This window comes from Zea mays, chromosome 4, assembly GCF_902167145.1.
Source record: "Zea mays cultivar B73 chromosome 4, Zm-B73-REFERENCE-NAM-5.0, whole genome shotgun sequence".
In the NCBI taxonomy this organism is placed as follows: domain Eukaryota; kingdom Viridiplantae; phylum Streptophyta; class Magnoliopsida; order Poales; family Poaceae; genus Zea; species Zea mays.
The window spans coordinates 139,588,216-139,613,580 of record NC_050099.1 but is presented as its reverse complement, the minus strand read 5'-3'; the positions used below and the strand labels follow the sequence as shown (position 1 = coordinate 139,613,580).

Genomic DNA, 25,365 nt, shown 5'->3' with positions numbered 1-25,365 from the left:
TACAATGGGAGGTACCTGTGGTTCTTCCACTTCATGGTTGTCTGGCCCATGAGCTTACTTGCTCGGTGAACTTGACAGGTAAGATAAATGCCTAGGTGCAGTGGTTTTCATTAAAATGGTTTCTCTGGTCAGTTTGAAGACACATCAACTTCTCGATAGGCCTTGTAGTGGCATCAATGGCTTAGTTGCATTCTTTGTTTCACGGCTAAGGGTAGGGTCGCTTGTTCTTTGCATGTCACTTTCTTGGCTACTTAAAATTCTAGCTATTTTGTATTTGAGCCAAAACTATGTTCTTTGTTTGATGGCTACATTTATGAATATCTTGTGGAGCAGCACAAGACATAGTTTTGAATGATTTCTCATTTCTATTTACAGGAAGAGAACTCATCTCAAGATCATACCCTTTTAAGAATTGCTTGGAAGCTTAAGCCATTCTCTTTTAACAAGTTCTCAGCAAACAACTACCATGATAAAGGAGTTATTCGTACTATGGAGTCAAGTACTGAAGTTGTATCTGGATCCTTCTTGTATGTATATGTTGGGGGTCTCCTTCTCCCGAAGGTCCTCAAAACGCTCATTAACCGTTCTATTTTGTTATCTGTACACTGCAAGGTTAATGCCGAAGGTTGCCTTTGGATAGAACGTGCAGGTGTTCAGGGAAGAATGCTTTGGACGACCGTCGTATACGAGCTTCGGATGAAGCCAAATACATAAAGCCTTCGGAGGCTGAGGAATCAAGCCGAGGAGAAGGACAAATTTTCAGGTTCTATGATTGAAGCAACAACACATTTTGCTCTTTTGCAGTACCTTTAACAAAAGCTTGCAAGCATATGGCAGCCTCATCTAGGCTATATTTTCCCATTTTTTGCACATTGAACAGTTTATGGTTGTAGTAGCCTAACAAGCCACATGTTCTGCAAACCTGAAAAATATTCACACGTCACAAACTACTACTGGTAGCACATATACTGCAAACCTGAAAAAACACAAACCACGAACTACTTCTGGTATCACCTGGACTTTATAAGAATCATTTGAAAACACTAGGCGTTCAAATATTAGCATTCTAGCACCATATGCAATTAAACAATCACGTTCCATTTCACCAAGACGTGAGCCTGTAAACAATATTATATAATGGGAATAAGATAACCAAAAAGTACATAGTTCATTTGAAATCCTTATATGAATACATATTTATATTTTAAATCTTAATTAATAGTCTTTTTTCCTGGCCTTGTCATATGAAATCCTCCTGCTTGTTAGGTATGACAGTGACTGAACTATCGGCCATAGATTATACACAGAAGATGTAACTGTAGAATTGGAAGGGGAAGGGTGGCTGTTTGACAAGACCAGTTACCAATATTTACTAGGAAACAATTGCAACTAATCTTGATGAATTTCTTGAAATATCAGTAACAATTTCTGCTTATATATATTTGATGTGCACTTATATTTTTACTAATGTGGTTGACATAAAATCCTTACACCAGAAGTTATCTAGAAAGGGTTGTGCTGAATCTGCTATTGTAGAGCGTCTTAAGACAGACATTATTCTAGCTGTGAAGTTTAAAAAGGTCTAAAAATTTTGCAGTTACGAAGGGAATATCTAATTCAAAATTTGTCGAGCTTAAGTTTCTTCTTCAAATCCATTGTCGGTGGCTTGAAAAGGTAACTTAGTTATGCTTGACTACACTAATCACTGGAGGGTTCAATTTAATTGGGATTTACTTTTAGTAGTTTGTTGCTAAAATTTTATGATAAATGGAGAACCTTTATAAATAAACTATGTAAAAGGGAATTGCATACCTCATGATACTCAGACTCAAATTTAGACAGCTCAGAACATTTTGCATCAACCACTCTGATTACTTACTTTCCCTCTTCTAATACTCGACATTTTAAAGAGTTAGATCCTTCATTCCCTCGCTCTCTGTTTGATCATACTGTTAGCAGCCTTTCCACTGTCATAATTAGGCATCGAGTGCTCAGGAAACTGAAATGCTCCTCATTGTGGCACCATTCTGTGCTGCTGCTAGAGTCAACCCAGGATTTTGATAGCCAAGATTTGTCCAGTTTTGGAAAGGCAAGGTTCCAAGAGGGGGATTAGAAACGTTAGTGTTTAGTTGATTGGCATTCCCTGGAACTATTTGTGGTGAATTTCCAGCTTTAAGAGCAGCCATTAGAAGAGCTTGCTGCTGAGACATAAACGCCAGCTGCTGCTGTTGGACAGCAAATGGTGATGCCATATCGGACTGCAAAACATAGCTATTTCTTAGATAGACCATAGATGTGCCCTTTCTTTTATATAGAACCATTTTTCACGATTTTTTTTTCAAAGGAGTGCTGGTGCTCACCTTCTCAAACAAACTCATGATATCATTCTTTGCATTTTCTTGGGAAACAACTGGAGCTGAGGATAACGACACAGCTGGCGAATCTTTAAATAAGTCTTCTATTCCAGATGTAGACTGGGTCTTGCTTTCTGCTGGTTTGGCAGAATCTTTTTCCTCGGAGCTAGGTACTGGTTGTGCAGCTGAACAGTTTTGATATTCCATGAGCAACAGTACAAAAAAGTGACATGGAAATCCATAAATATCATACTAAGATCCAACAAAGTAAGAAAGGCACAATAAAATGAACACATAAATAGAACAGTTCATCAGTCGAATAGTCACAAGAACTTACACTGGAAGCCATCCCAGGCATTATCGTCGTTTGGAGATGACTCTGGCTCTTTCTCTATTGTTCCATCCATTGATAACATGTTAAAGAGATCAGTAGCATAATCAACTTTAGGAGGCGGCGCAACTGATGGCTTCTCAACTTTAGGGGGTGTTGCCTCAACTTTGGCAGGAGATTTTTGTGGCTGAGGAGGTGAAACCACCTTAGGAACTGGTGGTTCTACCTTTGGGGGCTGAGGTGATGCCTGCTTCCCATGCAATCATGCCAGATTAGAAAGGATTACATTGTTGTGTTAAAATAATTGGAATTAAGATTTCTGCAATGTGGATTACTTAGCCTGACTTAAGAACAAGAGCTAAATATTCAAAAGAGTCCTGTCTGAATACACATCTGCCAGTTTCACATTGACAAATTGACTGTTGTTTAGGAAAGCTTTGGTAGCAAAGGATTACCTGAGAGGGTATCCTTGAAGCTACAGGTGCAACTTTGCTCGGAAGAGCTGGTGAAGCATGGTTTTGCTCAAATGAAGATCTATGATGTCCACTCCAATTAGCACTAGCTGGAGACTCTTGGCTCTTCTCATCTCGAACACCGGAGGAAAGTCGCAATGTTCCATTCCTTGGTACCCATCTCTTGTCCTCATATCTACATTTCAGGCATAATATATTACGTGTAGATATTAGTGTTTGAAGAGTAGGAGGATAAGAATGACATATTCAAGGTACTGAAAGATCTGGGAAAATCATACTTTGCACGGATGAAATTCTCTATCCCAACCCTATCATATTTAGGAGGCAGCTCTGCTTCCCAATGGCTATTTGCTTTTTCGTTTCCCATTGCTGCAAGAAGATTAATACAACCATCATGAGGAATGCCATCGTGGCTTTATACAACTAAAAACGTCCTTCAAGTTTCCCATTGCTGCAAGGAGGGCACTTTTTGATTCGTGATGGTCTCGGATGAAAATCTCGGGCTGAGAAGAATGAACGATATATGCAAAAGCTCACAAGGAGCAGGCTGAGAGAGATGTAAGTACATATGCTTTTCATATCCATATCAACTTGATTATGCTTGCTTTAGTCCATGTCAACAATCAAAACAGTCTACACTCTGGTGTTCATTTCAGAGATGAAATAGACCAAGTAGTCTACACTCTGGTGTTCATTTCAGAGATGAAATAGACCAAGTAACAACTCACCTTTGATTATAGCATATCTCACCAACATTTGTTATTATCTAAAATTGTTTTCAGCTTTCATATCTCACCACATTTTCAGTCCGTGATTACAGCATGCCTTGGTCCTTTAACTACACTTGCTTGGATGCTAACAACCCACTTGTTTGTTTGGACATTGTGAATTACAGAGAATTGGAGACACTTTAGACTTCGAAATTAAGAGGTGGTCTACTGGAAAACAGGGCAACTTGCGCGCTTTGTTATCAACTTTACAATATGTGAGTTGATGATACTTTTGGTACTGGAGAATGAAGCTAAACTGCATGTGGTTTCTACCTATGGCTCTGCTGCTGCGCTCTTGTAGATTCGTCTGAGTGACAAGAAGGTAGATTACCAAATCCAGAAGCTCACCAATGCGGCTGACAATGCCACTGCTCGAGAGAAATCAGGAAATGCAGAGGCGAATGGGAAGGATGGGCATTCGGATGAGGAAGACCTCCTGAAGTATAGGCCAAACCCAGATATGATGGACACAGACTGGTCCTGATGGTCAGGTGATGCTTTTCACTTCCTTAATGATTCTATACACTTGTTACATCGCTAAACAGATGCCAGATGCTTCCTTTTGTGCATTCACAAACACCGTACATGAACATTACTTTGTGAAATGACTACAATAATTAATAACTTGTCCGCACTTGCAATATTGGAACATATCAGTTGGTTTAGCGCAAATATCAATAAGTTCTCATATTTGTGTTCGTTCAACTTCTCATCCACCAATCACCAATGTGGTATACCTTATAGTGGTCGTTAGAAAAATATACTATGCATAATATTCTAGGTTATTTTTCTGTAATTGTAATTAGAACTTAGGCACATAAGGCTAGCCTATGAACCTGCAATTGAAGGTTTTTGCATTCTGTAAGCTTGAAACCCTTTTTGGGCTATCCCACATTCAACGTAGGCATATTGTGGTGCAGTTCAGTGATTAGTTGATATCGAATGGCATATCTGAGATTGGCTTATCTTTCCATTATCTTTTCTAAACTGATACGTTCACTGCAGAACATAAGGAAGACAACTTTTGTGCTTCACAAGTTGTCTATGGCCAAGGCTAAGCGATACCTTGAGGATATTATTGCTCACAGGCAGTCAATTGTCTTCCGGAGATACTGTGGTGTTGTTGGTCGCACCACACAACCATAGTCTCGACATTCCAATGGTTAGGGCCACTGGTCTGTTAAACAGCTAGGTTCATTTTGGACTTACTGAAGAATGTTGAGAGTAACACTGATGTATAGCTTATTTCTCTTTCTTTTTAAATGTGCACAAGATTTTCTACTGTTTGGTTTGCCTTGCATTTCTGTTATTTTTTAGTGAAAGACTTGGTTGTGGACAACCTCTATGTTTCACTTATCCAGGTGAACCTAGCCCAGAAGCAGCACAGACACATAGATAGTATGTATTTGAAGGATGGGCATTCATTCATGTAATGATGTTGAATAACATATTTAACTTTGCTGTTTTGCAGCGTACATGTCCTCACCTTGCACATTGAGTTGTTCCTGTTAGAGAACGAAGATCCCATGAGGAAAGAGGTATTTCACATGTTCATCAAATTTCAAATGCCATCTAGATATTTTGAGGATCTTGCATTGGTTTTTAGAGTTGTTTTGACTTTGGTTCTTGTGATACATGCTCTACAGCATCCTTCCATTTTAGTTAAGTAAAACTGCCTAACAGATGGTTGCCGACATTTTAGGTAAGGAAACGGGCGAAGCGCTCAGAGTCTAGGCGGGGCCGGTGAGGATTCAACGCTCGAAAGAGGCCCTGTAGGCAACGGCAGTGGCGGTTAACACAATCTTGGAGCAGGCCTTCATCGAGGTCAGAGCCAGCGCGTGGTGGTCTCCTCGGTCCGCAGTGTGGTCGGCCTCGTCTATACGAAAGGTTCAACACTGCTTCCCCTTTCCTTGACTTTGAATATGAAATGCGTAGATCTGTGCAATGGAATGATCTGCGAAATGGTTGTTCCTTGATCAGTGAATATGAAATGGCTAGATCTGTCAAATGCCTTGTTCTATGAAAAAATTTGTTCCTTGAATACGATGAGTACTACGATGCCAGTGCTTTCCACTTGTGTACACAGAAATTGTTTTGTTGATGACGACCAAAAGTATGCGATAACTCATCTTCGTGTCTATGCACCAGCGATTCCCTTGAAACCCTTAATATGATTTTGCATTAATTATTTCTCACTGATCTGGCAGATTTAGGAAGGCTATATTTACTTGACCTTCTACCTTTCTTTTGCATTAATTTTCAGAGATGCTCTGAATTTAGTTACTCAAATTTTCTAATTGAGTCACTGATGGGTTAGCATTGCAGGGGAGTCAATTTGATTTACCAAAACTGCATGATCAGTGGGTTCCCTATTTTAGTAACATCTGGATTCAATTTTGATTTACCAAAACTGCATGCTCAGTGATTTTTTTAACTGGATTTCACATTATTTTACAGAATTGCATTAATATTAGAGCAGAAAAATTATAGCACCTTGCAATAACTGTCAGCCTGCAAAATTGTGTGGATTTTCATAAAGTGTCTTAATGCCAGTAGTACTGTATTAATAACTTTACAATGCAATTCACATAAAAACAGCTAATGCAATTGGTTGTAACCACACGACTTGACCCTGAACTAGAAATGCCCTTGTTACTCACTGATCCATTAAAATTAGTCCATGCATTTCTGGTTTCCCTAGCTGAATTAGATTTGGCTGCAACTTGTGTGATGCATGTTGGACGTCCCTTTTGGCTGCATTGCCCTGGTCAGTTGCAGTAACAGCTTCAAACTAATGAGGCTTGTAACCCTCACGTCTGTCAGACTCAAATCTTTCTATCGAAGGCCCGTTTCATGTCGCCTTCTATGATTGTCAATTATGTGTGATTCATGGCGCTCTGTTCCTACCACCTGCTGTAATGACCTGAACAAAATTGATCATGTGAACACTACGCTACACTGAATAGCAACATATAGAATTTGACCTCTCATGGTTCCTAAAATAGGCTTACCTTCTCACATGAGTAGGACAACCGCTTTTCTGCTTCCAGTTCAGTTAATGATTTCTCTCCCCATTTTTTGACAGCCATTTCAACTGTATCCTTGACGGATGATAAGGTTTGTTTTGAAAGTTCACATGTGAACAAGCTCTCGTTCATCTGAAGGAAAAATAAGTGCAGTAAGTCATTAGATAAACTTATATCACAAGTTAAATCAAATACTGAAATACATCTACCCGATGCAAAAGTCCCACAATCTCAAGACCATCAGTTGTTGCTCATGTCACTACTGAACCTATAGCCAGTTATGTGCCTTCCATGTCTTTCTTGGTGGCATCTGCTTTTTGGATACAATAACGCCATCTATTCGAAATTATGTACTTGGCATGCTTGAAGCTCACTTCGTTCTGTGAATGGATCGATGCACGTATTGGTAGCATTTGCTTGTTCTGCCCTTTAGATCAGATTGGTTGTTACTTGCTAAACTGAGTAGGGCTACCTCATGCAATGGTCATTTCTTAGGATCTCTGTATATGCTGATCCTAATATACAGGACGTTATGGTTGATACCTGACGATTTCCCACCTGATGTTTTCCCTTTGAATTTGTAGGATTATTCCAGAAAATATGGGATACATTTTATCTCATCCTGAAACAAAAGATCGAGTGCAATCATGGTCTGATGCTTCTGATGTTCTTAGATATGCTTTTACTTTGACAGAAGACACAACTGATCATCAGTACAAGGTTCACACCTTCTCTAGATGCCATTTATCAGATGCTATTATTGAAGTTTTAATTCAGACTTATCCTCCTATTACCTTAGCGAATTTTATATTTTGTGAAAGTGTGATATTTATTTAGTATTAAGAAATCTTACTGTTGTAGTGATGTCAACAATTGTTTTTCTGTTGGGGGTCACAATTCATGACAGTCTATGATTGCTGATCCCATGTCTTGAATACACATTATCAGGTTGTTTTGGTCCTAATTAAAATGGTTTTTCTGGTTTCCAACCTTTTTACCGAATTCTTCTCTACGATACAGATTTGTAGGTTGCGTTGCTCCTAGATTTTCTGTTCTAAATGCCTACCTAGCAACAGCTATGGTTGTTTGCTTATGAAAATATGTAGTCTAAACATGCTCCTCTTATATGCCTTTGGTCATTTGCGTTACTTTGCTAGAGTAGTAGCTGAATACACTTCGCTTGAATTACCTTGACACAAACACACGTACTCGCTGCTCCGCGGCTCGCTGCACTGCCCATGCAACTGCCCCGCTGACATAGACGCTGAGACCTTCTCTAGATGCCATCTATCAGATGTTATTATTGAAGTTTTAATTCAGACTTATCTTCCTATTACCTTAGCGAATTTTATATTTTGTGAAAGGTTTGTTGTTCACAACTTGCAAAGTGTGATATTTATATTAAGAAATCTTACTGTTGTAGTGATGTCAACAATTGCCGAGACGACGATGACGGCGCCCGCTCGCCATGGAGCGCGGGCAGCAGCAGAGGCTGCACCGCGCCGCGCACCGTCTCCTGCGACGCCGGGTTGCGGTACATGCACCGCACCGTCAACGAGTGCGGGTGGCTGCCCAGCGGCGCCCGCACCTCCACCAGCAGTTCGCGCTCCTCCTCTGCGTACATCTCGCCCAGCCGCATGCTCACCCCCGCACCACCGAAGACTGCCACGGCTTGCTGCCCAGGCCTGCACGAGTACACCGCCGTGATCTCCCCCGTCGGGAACGCCAGCTCCAGATGCACCTCTTGCATCACCACGCTCACCAGCCCGCCAAGGCACTTGGCGAACGCGTGCTCCACGGGAGGCTCCTCCTCGCACTCGGACACAAGAGGAGGCGGGTCGCCGGGGCCGATGGGGATCTCCACATGGGTGAAGCGCGTTGCTGGGGCCACCGCTGGCCGCCCAAACTGCTTCCTTGACGAGTTTTCCGGCGCTGCCGACTGCTGTTGCTGCTGCTGGGTGTCGGAGAGCAGCATGACGGTGGCCACCGGGTTGCGGTCCCGCCGGTCCTCGAGCACCTTGGTGGCCTTGCGCAGCGCGTCGCCCACGCACAATGCTGCCCCAGCGTTGCCGTGGTCGTGGTCGTGGTCGCGGCGGCCGCGCAGACGACAAGGCGGTCGACGATCTGCCGCGCGGACTTCGTCAAAGAAAGATGCAAAGCACTTTATAGGTAAGATGGATTATCAAATAATATTATTTGACATTTAGGTTTTTTTGTTTCAGAATTTTTAGATGGTAGATTGCTAAACTTGGCTATTCCTATTAACCATTGTTTCATCTGTAACAGAGTTCTCGAACAAGGTTCCTTCGATTAAGTCATATCGCATTATACTCGGTGATGTGAGAGACAAGCTTTACAGTACACATGAGCGGGCATGTCAATTGTTATCCAGTGGATATGCTGACATTCTTTAAGAATCTACTGTCACAAACATTGAGAAGGTCAACTATTGATCAAAGAACCTTTGAATTGCACCAGTTGAATAGTGTTTTTTTCTTAAGTTATATGCCTCACATTGAATTGTCTCATTCATTGATGCCATTCGATTATATGCATGTTATATTCCTATTGTACAATTCATTCAAAGTGTCTTCTCATTTTTCTACACTTCTAAATCTACTTGCTAACGAATTATGCATAAGTTATTTTCCTCTCACCGCACTCACAAATCCAAACCAATTTTCTATTGGTCCATGACTGATTAAATTAATAGTAATTAATGGAAGGGACTTTGACCAGGCTTAGGTCATTTGCTTTGTTTGTCGGTGGAGATCAAGAAAGCAGAACCAAATAAATCCTCCAATCCACCAGACCACCACCACCACCAGTGTATGGTAGAAATGCTAGGTCAACATATGATAGTGGCTCTAAGGACCACCCTTCAGCTGACAACTATGGTGCATTGGTATAATAGCTGGATATGAACATATGAGCTACATCGCTCATCAATGAAAGATGCAAAGCACTATATAGGTAAGATGGATTAGCAAATAATATTGTTTGACATTTAGGTTTTTATATTTTATATAATACACTATTAGGTGAGTGCATGTGCGTTGTAGGCCTGGGTTTCTCTTTGATATCATTACGGACGGCTCGCGAATGTTGTCATCCATCTCATAATCGTATAACACATATGTATATATAAGTTATCGAGATATTATATGTTCCAGATGCAATGCACGGGTACTGACCTATCTTATATAATACACTAGGTGAGTGTCCGTGCGTCACAGGTCTAAGTTTCTCTTCTATATCATCCCGGACAGCTCGCATATATGTCATCCTCTATCTCATAACTATATAACACATATGTGCATATATAAGTTATTGAGATATTATATGTCTCCGTTGCAACGCACGGGCACTGACCTAGTCACAGCAAAATCCTCCCGAGGGCCTCCCCAGGAATCCCTTGCAGGACCGCCATCACAGCGAAATCCTCCCGAGGGCCTCCCCAGGAATCCCTTGCAGGACCGCCATCACAGCAAAATCCTCCCGAGGGCCTCCCTACACTGACCACTCCCCTACTGCCCTTGCCCCTTTCAGGTAAGGTAGTCTTCCACTAGCTTTCCTAATTAATCGGCCAAGGGCGTCCCATTAAACCCTTGTGGTAGCATTGTTTTCCCGGGTGGTTCTCCACGTTCCAATTAACATAATGATCTTATCATGAACAGTGATAATAAACAGATAATAAAAGTGTGATCATGAATAATGTATCTTCATACCCAAAACCACATAAAGCACTAGCAAGTACTACCCAAAAAGTTTAGTGGTAAACAAGGTATAAAGATAGACAAACTAGGGTAACCTATTGGGTCCCATCAAAATTAACCTATGCAGATCATTATGATTAATCAGAACATGAGTAGGTAAAAAGAAGTGATCAAGGGCACAACTTGCCTGGGACTTGAGATTCCAGGTACCAGGATGATCTTCAGGTGACTCGTGACCTCACTGCTAGTCGTAGCAATTCAAACAAACATGGTATAGGCAAAATTAACATTACACCAAACATAAGAACAAAATACACATTAATAATATACATATTAAAATAAGATCATAGGATCAGGAATCATTAATTTTGGAGTTATAGATTTTAAGTTATGAATTTTCAAAGGTTTTATGTGTTTAAAATGGATTAAGTGAGAGATTAAATTTCTAATTGTTTTCATGACAAAACAGAGGCTCTAGGTGGTAGAGAATAAAATTACAAAATTTTAGAAAGTGGAATGGATTAATTTGGACTAAAAATGGATTTTCTATGATTTAAACAAGTTCTAGCATTTATTTATCTATTAAAAATCCATTTATAAACTATTTTCTCTGTTTTATAATACTCTGGACTGGGCCTCAATTACTGCAAAGCGCAGGGGGCTAAGGCGCAAATATTCCAAGACTCCGTGAACAGAATCCGAGGACGGCGGGTTCAATAGCAAATTTTCCGGGGTCTCTTTTAGAAGTGAGCTCGGCTGAAGCTATCTGGGTGATTATGAGCCCTCAGATTCCGATCTGACGAATCCGTTATAACGACGAAGAGGTACGCGTTATTGACCGTCGATCCAGAGATTCACGGCCAGGATTTAAAACTATGTTTTCTCTCCTGGATCCATCCGATCCCGATCGGACGGCCCATTACGTTTCCGGCTGGGCAGGTCACCGTAAGCCGATCTCAGCCACACACGGCCGATCAGACGGCCACAAGATCGTCCCCAACCAGCAGAGCGGCGACCAGGCGGAACGCACCGGCGCACAGGGCCTCCGCGGCGGCGAGCTTGCCGGCGACGGCCAAAATGGCCCGCTGGCGACTAATTCCCCCGACCGAGACTACCTAAACAGTGAGAGCACAATGGTGAACACAGTAATGTGGCTTACCGAGCGCGCGGAACTATGGCGGAAGCAGGCCACGATGGGGGTGCGGAGAGAGATCGGGCGCGAGCACCGGCGAGGAATTCCCGGACTGCCCCGCCCGTGGAGTAACTCAGATGCGGGGCAACACCTTCCTCCTGGCGCAGCGACGTTTCAAGGGCAAAGCCCGAGCTCTGAGCTGTGCGGTATGTCGACGGCGAGTTGGAGACTCGGATTCCCCCGGCGGCGGCGCTCGAGATTCAATGGAGTAGGGGAGAGTTGCAGCGGGTCCGCATTTATATGCATGGGAAGGTGTCCGACTCCCAACCACCATGCGAGTTCACCGGAGGATCTCATTACCCGACTGGCGAAGATCGCGGAGGGAATAGGTGCGGCGGACGAGTTGTTACGAGGATTAGGAGCCTGAGCTCACGGTTGAAGAAGCCGACCAATATGGCCCACATGGCAGTGACGCAGAGCGAGAGGGAAAAGCTGCGACGCGGACCCATGAGTCAGGTAGTGCACGCGGGTGGCGGAAGCATGGGCTGTGCGCGCGTGCGATGAGGAGTGAGGCTGGCGACGTGGGCCCGCATGGCGGCGAGCAGAAGAAAAGTGGAGATGGGCCAGATTGATGCTCCGCGGCCCATGAGGCTTTTTTTATTCTTTTTCTTTTACCTTTTCTTTCTATTCTCTTCATTTCTAAGGTTTAGTTTGAATTTGGATTTTGAATTGGAACATTGTGCAGAAATTATTTTTATCCTCCCATCATATTGTGAAATGAAAATACAAATTTTTGGAAATAATAGTATATCATTTATATTTTTATATCATTTATCTTCTCCTTTTCAAAACCCAAATTTTAATTTAGGGTTTGATTTAACCTCTAGTATTTATTATCTTATCATCCCTATTATTTTTATTTAATGCACAAACATGTAAAACTCCAACATGATGCACTTTTAGTTTATTTTAGAATCATTGGTTTTAATTAATCACACACAATTATACGGGTGCTCTTTTTATGATGCAAATAAGGCGCATAAAATGAGGAATTCCTCTATGTATTTCTTGTACACAATTTTGAGTATTACAAATCCTACCCCCCTTAAAAATAATCTCGTCCTCGAGATTTGTAAGAGAAAGGATATATATACTCATATTGTTGTGGGAACATATGCACAAACAAGGAAATCTGAGCATGATGCATAACTCATTAGCAACACATAGGGTCAACAGACCTTATTATTATTACTAAAAGCGTAAAATACTGCTACTAGCTAAACTAATATTTAGGCCTTACAAATAGTAAAATATATATCTATGTTTATGTTTATCTCTATTCTTGTTGTTCATTGACCTCTTCACCGACTATTTCCTCTTCCACTGGCTCTTCTTCTTGAATTTCCAGTTCACCTGGTTCAGCTTCTACTTCTGCATGATAGGCTTGTCCTCGGTTGATAGATAGGGGCTGACTCTTTCCTGCCGAGGCCTGACCTTGTTTCATTGGAGCTGGTGTAGTGTAGGCAGCCCTGTTGGGACAGTAGTTGGCGTAGTGTCCCGGTTGTCCACATTTGAAGCATGCCCTGTTGGTGGATGTGTTGGGAGCAACAGGTCCTGCGGGGGTGCTTGCTTTTGGAGGAGCAGTTGGTGCCTGTTGAGTTTGTTGTCCAGAACTGCCACTAGCTGGTGTACTTGGAGTGGTAGTATAGCGAGGACGGGAACTACTTCCAGCCTGCCCTTGGTGAGCAGCCTTTCTTTTCTCTCCAAATATACTCCTCTTGTTTTCTACAGCAATAGCTTTGTCAAGTAGCCTTTGGAAGGATGGGAATGTGTGCGATACCAGTTGATATTGCAAGGGTCCAATCAAACCGTCCAGAAAAAGCTCCTGCTTTTGCTCATCATCCTCAACATCTCTAGGAGCATATCGAGATAACTGGATGAATTTGTCCCTATATTCACTCACAGACATACTTCCTTGCTTGAGGGAGAGAAACTCCTTTCTCTTAATCTTCATGAGCCCGGCAGGAATATGGTAATTCCTGAATTGTGTGGAGAATTCTGCCCAGGCAATTGTATCGACAGCAGCATGAGCAGCGCAGTACGCATCCCACCAATCTGCAGCAGGACCAGCGAGACGACCTGATGCGTAGAGTACTTTCTCTCGGTCCGAGCACTGAGCTATGTTGAGCATCTTCTCTATAGACTTTAGCCAGTCATCAGCTTGTAGTGGATCCGTGGAGTTGGAGAAGGTTGGTGGTTTGTGGCTCATGAATTCCCGATGCTTATCTCGGGGTGGAACTGGTGGTGGAGGTGGAGGCAATGGCACCTGTTGCTGTTGCTGCTGTTGTTGAAGTTGTTGTTGCAGCTGCTGTTGTTGCACCCTTCTCTCCTGGCGTATCTCTTCCCGCTCTTGGTGCATCTCCCGACGTGCATCCTCTCTTTCCTGGCGCATTTCCTGGCGTTCTTGCTGCATTTGGGCGCGCATATCTGCCATAGTGTCAGCCATTTGCTGCATCATCCTCATTTGAGCTGCAATCAGTGGGTCAACTCCGCCTGGTGGAGGATTAGGAGGATTCATCTCTGCTGGCTGTGGCTGGGGTTGTCTATATATCTGCCGAGTGTGTCGATTAGGAGGTAAATCAATTCCACCACCCCTCCTGGTATTGACCATCTAAGTTAGAAGCATATCGTAAGATAGTTTTGCAAGGGAATCATTTGGTCGGCAGAATGAATAAGCTAATAGTTGGTTATGTACTGAAGATTCTTTGGTAGGGCTTGACCAGATATTTTATGTCAAGACTAGGGTAACTAGTTGTATGAGGTGAATGTCCAAAGGTAAGATAGAATCTGGTAAGATGAGATAGATACGGAATACTAGATATTTTATTATTTTTTTTTGGGGAATAATCTAGTTTATCTAGTTATTTTTATAAGCATTATATATATATGTAAATGTAATTGTGGACATTACTCCACAACCCATCACACTCAATCAAAGATCCAAATCATACATGTATCATAAGAACAAGCATTCAAGCATATAGAAAAAAATAGTTTTGTTTTTGTTCCTAAGAGTAGGTCTCCTATTCCTAAAGTCACTTTAGACATAGGATTTCAAAGTGTGAAATCCAAGTTTGTCTTTAGAAGGAAAAGGTAAGAATAATCAGAGTAAGCGGAAATAGATGAGAAAGATTAAGAAAAGTTTAGAAAAGAATCAGAGTAGCAAAGGTAAGTAGTAATGGTTGTCCAGTTCTATCTAGGTTTCGTCCTACAGTCAACATTCTTCTGATACCACTTCTGTCACACCCGGGTTTTAGGGGTCCAAAGCCCGGGCGCGAACATAAACACCAGGTGTGCTGGGACCAAGTCTCACACATATGATGCATAGTGGCACAGGATCGAATGTCACATCTTTACTATATAACAGGAGTTCTATACAAAATAATTAAATAATTACATCATATGAGGAAACGATCCAGCAACCCAAAGTTGACTGGGAGACGACGGCCTAGACCACTCACGAACTCATCACAGCATCCTCCACGCGCCTCATCCTGTGGTACCTGCTCTTGACCTGTGGGGGGTGTGAGACAGCAAGAGTGAGCTCACATACGTTCATCGCTCAACAAGTTGTGGGGAATAATGTGAATGAACTCGCCAAAGGTGGGAGTTCATGTGAAGTGTAAGGCTTACCAAAGAGAATGGTTAGAGCTGAGCATTGCTTTTAAAGTTGGTCAAAATTTTATTAGCAATTACTAAGTATAAGTAAATACCAAACCCAATTAAGTAGTATAACAAAAGTAACAACCTCACCTGCGATGCAATGCATATGACAAATTGAATTTAGTTCCATAAATTAATCATGTGAGTGTCCGAGCTGCTCATGACCGTGAGCACGGCTAGTATACCAGTTTTACACTCTGCAGAGGTTGCGCATCTTTACCCACAAGTCATGTTACCCATCTGCCAAGGGATCGCGACTTCCCATACACCTCTACCGAGGAGGCGAGGCAGGGTAACACTACGAGGCCTTTACAAAGTTCCACTAGCTTCAGAAAACCCGCTACAGTTTATAGGAAGCTCCAATGCAGGAATCCCTTGTAGGACCGCCATCACAGCAAAATCCTCCCGAGGGCCTCCCCAGGAATCCCTTGCAGGACCGCCATCACAGCGAAATCCTCCCGAGGGCCTCCCCAGGAATCCCTTGCAGGACCGCCATCACAGCAAAATCCTCCCGAGGGCCTCCCTACACTGACCACTCCCCTACTGCCCTTGCCCCTTTCAGGTAAGGTAGTCTTCCACTAGCTTTCCTAATTAATCGGCCAAGGGCGTCCCATTAAACCCTTGTGGTAGCACTGCTTTCCCGGGTGGTTCTCCACGTTCCAATTAACATAATGATCTTATCATGAACAGTGATAATAAACAGATAATAAAAGTGTGATCATGAATAATGTATCTTCATACCCAAAACCACATAAAGCACTAGCAAGTACTACCCAAAAAGTTTAGTGGTAAACAAGGTATAAAGATAGACAAACTAGGGTAACCTATTGGGTCCCATCAAAATTAACCTATGCAGATCATTATGATTAATCAGAACATGAGTAGGTAAAAAGAAGTGATCAAGGGCACAACTTGCCTGGGACTTGAGATTCCAGGTACCAGGATGATCTTCAGGTGACTCGTGACCTCACTGCTAGTCGTAGCAATTCAAACAAACATGGTATAGGCAAAATTAACATTACACCAAACATAAGAACAAAATACACATTAATAATATACATATTAAAATAAGATCATAGGATCAGGAATCATTAATTTTGGAGTTATAGATTTTAAGTTATGAATTTTCAAAGGTTTTATGTGTTTAAAATGGATTAAGTGAGAGATTAAATTTCTAATTGTTTTCATGACAAAACAGAGGCTCTAGGTGGTAGAGAATAAAATTACAAAATTTTAGAAAGTGGAATGGATTAATTTGGACTAAAAATGGATTTTCTATGATTTAAACAAGTTCTAGCATTTATTTATCTATTAAAAATCCATTTATAAACTATTTTCTCTGTTTTATAATACTCTGGACTGGGCCTCAATTACTGCAAAGCGCAGGGGGCTAAGGCGCAAATATTCCAAGACTCCGTGAACAGAATCCGAGGACGGCGGGTTCAATAGCAAATTTTCCGGGGTCTCTTTTAGAAGTGAGCTCGGCTGAAGCTATCTGGGTGATTATGAGCCCTCAGATTCCGATCTGACGAATCCGTTATAACGACGAAGAGGTACGCGTTATTGACCGTCGATCCAGAGATTCACGGCCAGGATTTAAAACTATGTTTTCTCTCCTGGATCCATCCGATCCCGATCGGACGGCCCATTACGTTTCCGGCTGGGCAGGTCACCGTAAGCCGATCTCAGCCACACACGGCCGATCAGACGGCCACAAGATCGTCCCCAACCAGCAGAGCGGCGACCAGGCGGAACGCGCCGGCGCACAGGGCCTCCGCGGCGGCGAGCTTGCCGGCGACGGCCAAAATGGCCCGCTGGCGACTAATTCCCCCGACCGAGACTACCTAAACAGTGAGAGCACAATGGTGAACACAGTAATGTGGCTTACCGAGCGCGCGGAACTATGGCGGAAGCAGGCCACGATGGGGGTGCGGAGAGAGATCGGGCGCGAGCACCGGCGAGGAATTCCCGGACTGCCCCGCCCGTGGAGTAACTCAGATGCGGGGCAACACCTTCCTCCTGGCGCAGCGACGTTTCAAGGGCAAAGCCCGAGCTCTGAGCTGTGCGGTATGTCGACGGCGAGTTGGAGACTCGGATTCCCCCGGCGGCGGCGCTCGAGATTCAATGGAGTAGGGGAGAGTTGCAGCGGGTCCGCATTTATATGCATGGGAAGGTGTCCGACTCCCAACCACCATGCGAGTTCACCGGAGGATCTCATTACCCAACTGGCGAAGATCGCGGAGGGAATAGGTGCGGCGGACGAGTTGTTACGAGGATTAGGAGCCTGAGCTCACGGTTGAAGAAGCCGACCAATATGGCCCACATGGCAGTGACGCAGAGCGAGAGGGAAAAGCTGCGACGCGGACCCACGAGTCAGGTAGTGCACGCGGGTGGCGGAAGCATGGGCTGTGCGCGCGTGCGATGAGGAGTGAGGCTGGCGACGTGGGCCCGCATGGCGGCGAGCAGAAGAAAAGTGGAGATGGGCCAGATTGATGCTCCGCGGCCCATGAGGCTTTTTTATTCTTTTTCTTTTACCTTTTCTTTCTATTCTCTTCATTTCTAAGGTTTAGTTTGAATTTGGATTTTGAATTGGAACATTGTGCAGAAATTATTTTTATCCTCCCATCATATTGTGAAATGAAAATACAAATTTTTGGAAATAATAGTATATCATTTATATTTTTATATCATTTATCTTCTCCTTTTCAAAACCCAAATTTTAATTTAGGGTTTGATTTAACCTCTAGTATTTATTATCTTATCATCCCTATTATTTTTATTTAATGCACAAACATGTAAAACTCCAACATGATGCACTTTTAGTTTATTTTAGAATCATTGGTTTTAATTAATCACACACAATTATACGGGTGCTCTTTTTATGATGCAAATAAGGCGCATAAAATGAGGAATTCCTCTATGTATTTCTTGTACACAATTTTGAGTATTACAGCGCCCTAAGTACATGCCAATGTGGCAGCCGGAGAGATCTTGGCACCCAGCTGGAGTGGTGTCGTGGCTGTCGGAGGAGCGGCGGAGCCTGGCGGAGGGACAGCTTTCGGAGCGGTTGAGTCCTTGCTGACGTACTCCTGCTTCCGTAAGAGAGCTGAGAGCCGCCGTCGTCACAGAGCTTGCGGGGCGCCATCATTGCCTATCTGGCAGAGCTAGCCAGATGGGACATCGGTCTTGTTCTCTGCGGCCCGAGTCGGCTCGGGGTAGAGTGATGATGACGCTTCCTGCTGACGTGGCTGGTCTGCGCTCTAGGTTGGGCGTCGTGGAGGCTCCTCCGAAGCCGGGGTCGAGTCTGTCTTCCGTGGCCGAGGCCGAGTCCGAGCCCCTGGGTCGGGCGAGGCGGAGGTCGTTCGGCAGAGGCCAGGGCGGAGTCCGAGCCCTGGGGTCGGGTGAAGCGGAGTTCGTCGTCTTCTGGGGCTGAGCCCGAGTCCGAGCCCTGGGTCGGGCGGAGCGAAGTTCACCGTCTTCCGGGACTTAGCCCGAGTCCGAGCCCTGGGGTCGGGCGGAGCGGAGTTCGCCGTCTTCCGGGACTTAGCCCGAGTCCGAGCCCTGGGTCGGGCGGAGCGAAGTTCGCCGTCTTCCGGGACTTAGCCCGAGTGGGAGCCCTGGGTCGGGCGGAGCGGAGTTCGCCGTCTTCCGGGGCTTAGCCCGAGTCCGAGCCCTGGGTCGGGCGGAGCGGAGTTCGCCGTCTTCCGGGGCTTAGCCCGAGTCCGAGCCCTGGGTCGGGCGGAGCGGAGTTCGCCGTCTTCCGGGGCTTAGCCCGAGTCCGAGCCCTGGGTCGGGCGGAGCGGAGTTCGCCGTCTTCCGGGGCTTAGCCCGAGTTCGAGCCCTGGGTCGGGCGGAGCGGAGTTCGCCGTCTTCCGGGGCTTAGCCCGAGTCCGAGCCCTGGGTCGGGCGGAGCGGAGCTTCCTATGGTTCCTTTGGCAGGGCCTGACTGCCTGTCAGTCTCACTCTGTCAAGTGGCACTGCAGTCGGAGTGGCGCAGGCGGCGCTGTCCTTCTGTCAGACCGGTTAGTGGAGCGGCGAAGTGACGGCGGTCACTTCGGCTCTGCCGGGGGGCGCGCGTCAGGATAAAGGTGTCAGGCCACCTTTGCGTTAAATGCTCCTGCGACTCGGTCGGTCGGCGCGGCGATTTAGTCAGGGTTGCTTCTTAGCGAAGGCAAGGCCTCGGGCGAGCCGGAGATGTGTCCGCCGTTGGAGGGGGGCCTCGGGCGAGACGGAAATCCCTCGGGGTCGGCTGCCCTTGTCCGAGGCTAGGCTCGGGCGAGGCGTGATCGAGTCGCTCATATGGACTGATCCCTGACTTAATCGTACCCATCAGGCCTCTGCAGCTTTATGTTGATGGGGGTTACCAGCTGAGAATTAGGCGTCTTGAGGGTACCCCTAATTATGGTCCCCGACAGTCACGCATCCCAAATTGCTCCAAGCCAAGCCCGCTTAACTTGGAGGTTCTTTTGAGATAGGCTTCCAAAAAAGAAGATGCACCTTGTTGATATGAGTACTTTATTAATTCTATTAAGCCTTCGGCCAGGATATAACCATCCATTAGGGCCAGGATATCACAATCCACCCCCTTAGAAGACCGACGTCCTTGTCGGTCAACCCCAAGCCAGGAACCTCCCCTCTTAGTCACGTTTGTGTGTCTAGTGTCATCATATGCCATGCCATGTGACCACTCCGGGCCCACATGCGCCATGTGCCATATACCTGAACCCCTAGCCCACACACGCCCGTGAAACCACGAGGGTCGGCTCTGATACCACTTGTAACACCCCGTCCAGTCCTAGACCACTGGTACTTACTCCTGACAACTCTCTAGGATCATATATTGTCCCCATAGACCAACACGAGATGGTTCAGCATACAAGGTAATGACTACTTTTAGATTTAAAACATGTCAGAGCTTGTCAGAAAAGGCAGACCCGAATGGTCCGCTGACCCCGGTGGGATGGTTCGAGACCTACAATAGCAAGCACCCAAGCACTGACCAAGCCTTTATTATGGGCGGACTGTCCACCCACCAAGGTTGGATGGTCTGCCACTGAAAGTCGGTACTGCCTGAGCTGAAACCTCGGATAGTCCGTAGTACAAACCACCAAAAACACATAGTCCCCGCCCAAATTCATTTTGGCACTTGCGGATGGTCCGCTGACCCGGGCCGGATGGTCCACACAACTACACAAGGACATGTGCAATTCGGTTACTTCCCTAGTTAGGACTGTGGACGGTCCAGCCCCAAGGCCCGGATGGTCCGCAATACAATGTATTCGGACCACACCGAAGTAACCATACTTCGGACCTTTCTAAGTAGATCATAGATGGTTCGCCACCTGGCCCAAACGGTCCGCGACACAGACAATTAGCCCACTTTCCAAACATGCTTTTGAAAAGGTTCTAACTGTCGAAATCGGAATCGATGTTAGTCCTCATGCATATGCAACATCTAAATGCTCTATGAGGCACTAAGTTTCACACAGAGAATTGTTATTGACCCCTCTAAATTGTATGGTTGTCTAGCCTACTAATCTGGTCAATTTCCTTCTTTAAACACCTTGTGTCCGACAAAAGTAAAAAACCTATATTGTACCTTTGCCTTTTTTTTCATTCCATGACCAATGTTTTAAGTCTCTAAGACTTTCACTAAGGTCCAACCTGCATTCTTATTTCTCCAAGAATTCGTTAGTACACAAATGGTTGTCATTAATTACCAAAACATCACTTAGGCGCCTAGATGCTTCACAATTTCTCCCTTTTTGGTAATTGATGACAACACTACACAATTATTCCATAGGTTGTCTCAAATTTTCAATCTTTCTCATACACTAGGTATAAGAAGGATTTGAGGGGTGAGTTTCAAGTGACTTATCTTGGTTTGAAGTCCCTTTTGATAGATAGATAAGTCAATTCAAAACTCAAGGTGTAGGAGTAGCTCCCCCTACATGTGTGCATGATATATCCATTTGAAGATTGTACACACATATAATATCGGAGTTTTGGCGGAGATTTTTTTACAATCATGGTTATCAAGGCATACAAGAGTAAAAGCATATATGGAATAAGTGTTGCACGTTTTATCACCCCTCGATCAACCTTACACATAATATTTCGAACCAATAGATATATAGAAATCAAAATGCATGGTTCAAAACATAAATTGTTCATAGGACATAGGACATAGTTTAAATAGTAGCATAGGACATAGTTCAACACAGAAATTAGTCATAAACATGCAAATGCAACAAATGTCCACATGAGCCAGCTCCCCCTTGTCCCATCTCCATCTCTCCCTGAATCTCCCCTTGAATCTCTCCCCCTTTTGCATCAATTACCAAAAAGGAGGGCCTCACTGTCCACTAGGTGGGGTCGAGGATACATGTTGTAGTAATGGGAGCAGAAACTGTCGAATATGGATGAGAATTGACTGAAGTCATTCTAGAGCTATTGTTGCCTCTGATCAAGTGCATGAAAGTTGACATTGGTGGATGGAGTCTCAAACTGACTAGATAGAGCTCCCATATTGTCCTAAAAACTTTGTGGCATGTTGTTCATCCTGGTCATAAGGGGTTCATGAACACTCTCATGAACGTGATCACAAAGCCCACCAACCTCATGGTGCAGGCTATCAAACTGTGTATCCATGACATCGAACATGTTGGTCAGAGAAGTGTACTGACCATCCATGTGGGTCTGCGGATAATCAAACCTCCCATCAATGTGAGTCATCATCCCTTGAAACTGGCCATCCATGTGATGCTGAAGGCATTGCTGCTGTGGCAGCCCTCCCAAGTTATCGGGCCCACATGCACCAATCCTTGCCTTGATGGCCTCAGATGGCTACGCACGTGTACCATGTAACTTAACAAGGCTATCACGAGTTCAACAACTTGAACTCATCATCCCAAGGATCTCCCACCATACATGCATATTACAGTAATCACATTCGATACACACAGTTCGAAGATAAGAGCGGAAGACTTTTACAAAAATATTCTTTTCATTTCTAAAACTGAAGGTTATTACATTGGAAGAGTTACATTTATTACAAGTCCTGATATACTCAAAGTGCATAACTTATTACATTAGCAGGAAGGTAGGAACCCTCCAAAGCTTATACATAAGCCTAACTAATCCTCCTGCAGAACTGGAAACGCCCTCTAGCCTCACGAACACATAGAGTACTCATCACCTACAACAACATGGGTTCGAAAACCCTGAGTACGGAGTGTACTTTCGCAAGTCTTACCCGACTAAGGAAAAAGACTCTCAAGGATATGCTGGATTTAGGAATCAAGGAAAAGGCTTTAGCAAGAATCAACTTAGATACTTTTGCAGAAATAGCTTACTAAAGTGAGTCCTTACTTTCAATATTTTAACACCAGATTAAATATTAATAGACTTTGGTTGCACCTAGTCTAATCTTACCATCTCATCAATACAACATCATTTTTACTCATAATGTTTTCATCCTGACTTAGGTTGCAGGTCAGTGACTAAGTCTCCACTCTCCGGGGATATAATGGCGATCCAAATCGATTTACTCAGCTGAGGATCTCTAATCACACGACATATGTAGCACTTAACCCTTGCATATGTCAACCGTTCCCACAGATCCTCCACAACGTGAACCGGTCCTCGCTACCCGAGAGCACAGTACTCCTCCGTCCAGCCTCTAGCCAGGAGGGTACACGCTACTCCCACCATCTCCCACGCCTAGTGCGTGGTTGTCTTTTCACGTATGGAATAGCCGGGTTCAAGCTTACCCTGTCCCATATCTAGGGCATGTGGCCAGTTAAGATAGTCCTTGATCATACAGGCCTACATACGCATCCAATCCTTAATTAACCTGGGTGAAGCATCACCTGTTCCTAGCCCAAGTCTCGATTTAAGTACTTCCATCCTTAGGATTGTTTTGTGTTCCTTAGGATGAAAAGAGCATTATAGGGAACTTTGCAGTAAGATCCCACCATTGCTCCCATTGAAAATATTCTTTCAGGTAGAAGCCATCCTTCCTCAGGATAACCCTTGAGCTAGGCATTATTGCAAAGGACAACCTCTATCCACAAGATCTAACCAGGGCTAAGCATTTTTGTAAATAATATTTGATACTTCCAAAGAAGTACCTATAACAGGAATGGATATCAAGGTAGTCAATGCATCAAATAGTTTCCAAGCAATTCCTATAAACTTAATGCACATTTCACTAGACTTATGTGTATAAAAGTCTTTTTAAAAATACAAGGAAGGGGTAAATGCACCGGGGCTTGCCTTTGTTGCAGTGAAGAGGCTCTAGATCCCTCTATCCAATACACAGTTAGATGGCTCCTTCACTTGATCAGCAGAACTGGAACGGGCTCCTTCACAAATCACTTCTTCTTGGTACTCTACATGAAATGCCATGATTATGAATGCCTGTGTATATGCTACTAGCAAGGAAGGTATTACGAAGCATTACAAAATTACAATAACAAGCTATAACTACCAGGAGCTGGCTGATAATGGGCAACGCAAAGCTCGCTTTTTCCCTTTCCCCGCCCCGCTCGCCGGCGACAGGAGGTCGCCCCGAGCGCCACCAGCCTTCACCCTCCCGCTCCCCCACCACCCCAAATGACCTTGAAGCGCTCGACCTCCACTACTCCTCAAGCCCAGGTGAACCGTCCTCCGCCCCTGCTAGCAGATCTAACGCGGCTCGGGTTACCCCCAAATCCGTGGATGAAGCACTGGCTGCTCGTCTACCTGCGCACGTGAAGGACAAGGAGCCGGCTGCCCCGCGTCTCCGTTCGGTGCTGGTTGACAACCGGGGTCTCTCCTTCAAGGATGTGGCTGCTGGTGCTCCTTCCGGCAGTAATGGCGGCCAACAGCCCCTGCGGCCTCCGCCCCGGGGCGGCGGCGCTACCTGGCACGAGGTCAGACCGTGTTACTGGTGGAGGAAGAAGCGTCTTCCCGTGCATTCTCGGCTTGGTCCGCTGGAGCCTCCTGCTGCACGGCGGGCCACGCCGGTCCGGGACCGCCTGGGTCCCCGCTTTGTAGACTTCAACGCCCTGCTCAAGTCGAAGGCTGTCAGGAGATGCTTCAACTGCTTCGCCCGTGACCATCGCATCTCTGGTTGTCGTGACCCGCCGCGCTGCCTCCTGTGCGGCCAATCTGGCCACAAAGCTCGCTACTGTGCCCGTCCTCCATTTCAATCCGATTTTCCCTTGTCGCCGCAACCTAGCCACCTGCCGCCGCGCTCCTCCTCCGCCTCGCCTCGCTCAGATTCGCCGTCGCCCCCACCTCCCTGCACATCTCCGCCTTGCTCTCCTCCACGCATTTCGCCGCACTGCCGGCCTGCATCTCCCCAGCTTGCGCCTCCCCTCACCACCACCCCATTGGAGGACCCCAAGCTTGCGTCAGGAGCGGCCGGTTTCCGCACGAAGGGCGTGAAGGCCTGCGTCCTGTGCACCGCTGCTATGACGGTTTATGAGCATGATCTGCTCAGTCGTGCAGATCATTGCGAAGTCTGTGTTGAGCATGATCTGCTCAGACGTGCTATCATCGCTGCTATGATGAAGGTGCTTCAATCGTGCAATCTTCGCAGGGCTGCAGAACATACTGATAACAAGTCAAGCTTGGTCCTCCAACACGACCCTATCCTGCTCTCTTTTTCAAGCACTCCGGTAATCTGGGATTCATCTTGCGACCCCATGTTGGACGAGGTGCGGGGTGCTGCACTGGCCCCTGCCCATGTTTCCATGGTTACAGCTGTGGTTGACAATGCTCCCCCACATTCTGAGTCCGGGCCTTCTAATGATGCTGGTGTTATTGCTGTTGATGTTGCTGGTGCGGTGGCAG

The 25,365-nt window shown here is 45.1% G+C and overlaps 2 pseudogenes across 2 annotated transcripts; both read right to left on the bottom strand.

Annotated features, from left to right (window-relative positions):
* Positions 1 to 1,991: 1,991 nt before the first annotated feature.
* On the bottom strand, positions 1,992 to 2,576 carry LOC109945823 (uncharacterized; annotated as a pseudogene). Its single transcript, NR_161265.1, has 2 exons — positions 2,361 to 2,576; positions 1,992 to 2,258 (listed from the first exon to the last, which is right to left on the bottom strand). The product of NR_161265.1 is annotated as an uncharacterized protein (transcript).
* Positions 2,577 to 2,677: 101 nt separating this feature from the next.
* On the bottom strand, positions 2,678 to 3,525 carry LOC109945822 (ADP-ribosylation factor GTPase-activating protein pseudogene; annotated as a pseudogene). The gene is made up of 3 exons (NR_161264.1): positions 3,437 to 3,525; positions 3,141 to 3,333; positions 2,678 to 2,932 (listed from the first exon to the last, which is right to left on the bottom strand). The product of NR_161264.1 is annotated as an ADP-ribosylation factor GTPase-activating protein pseudogene (transcript).
* Positions 3,526 to 25,365: the final 21,840 nt, after the last annotated feature.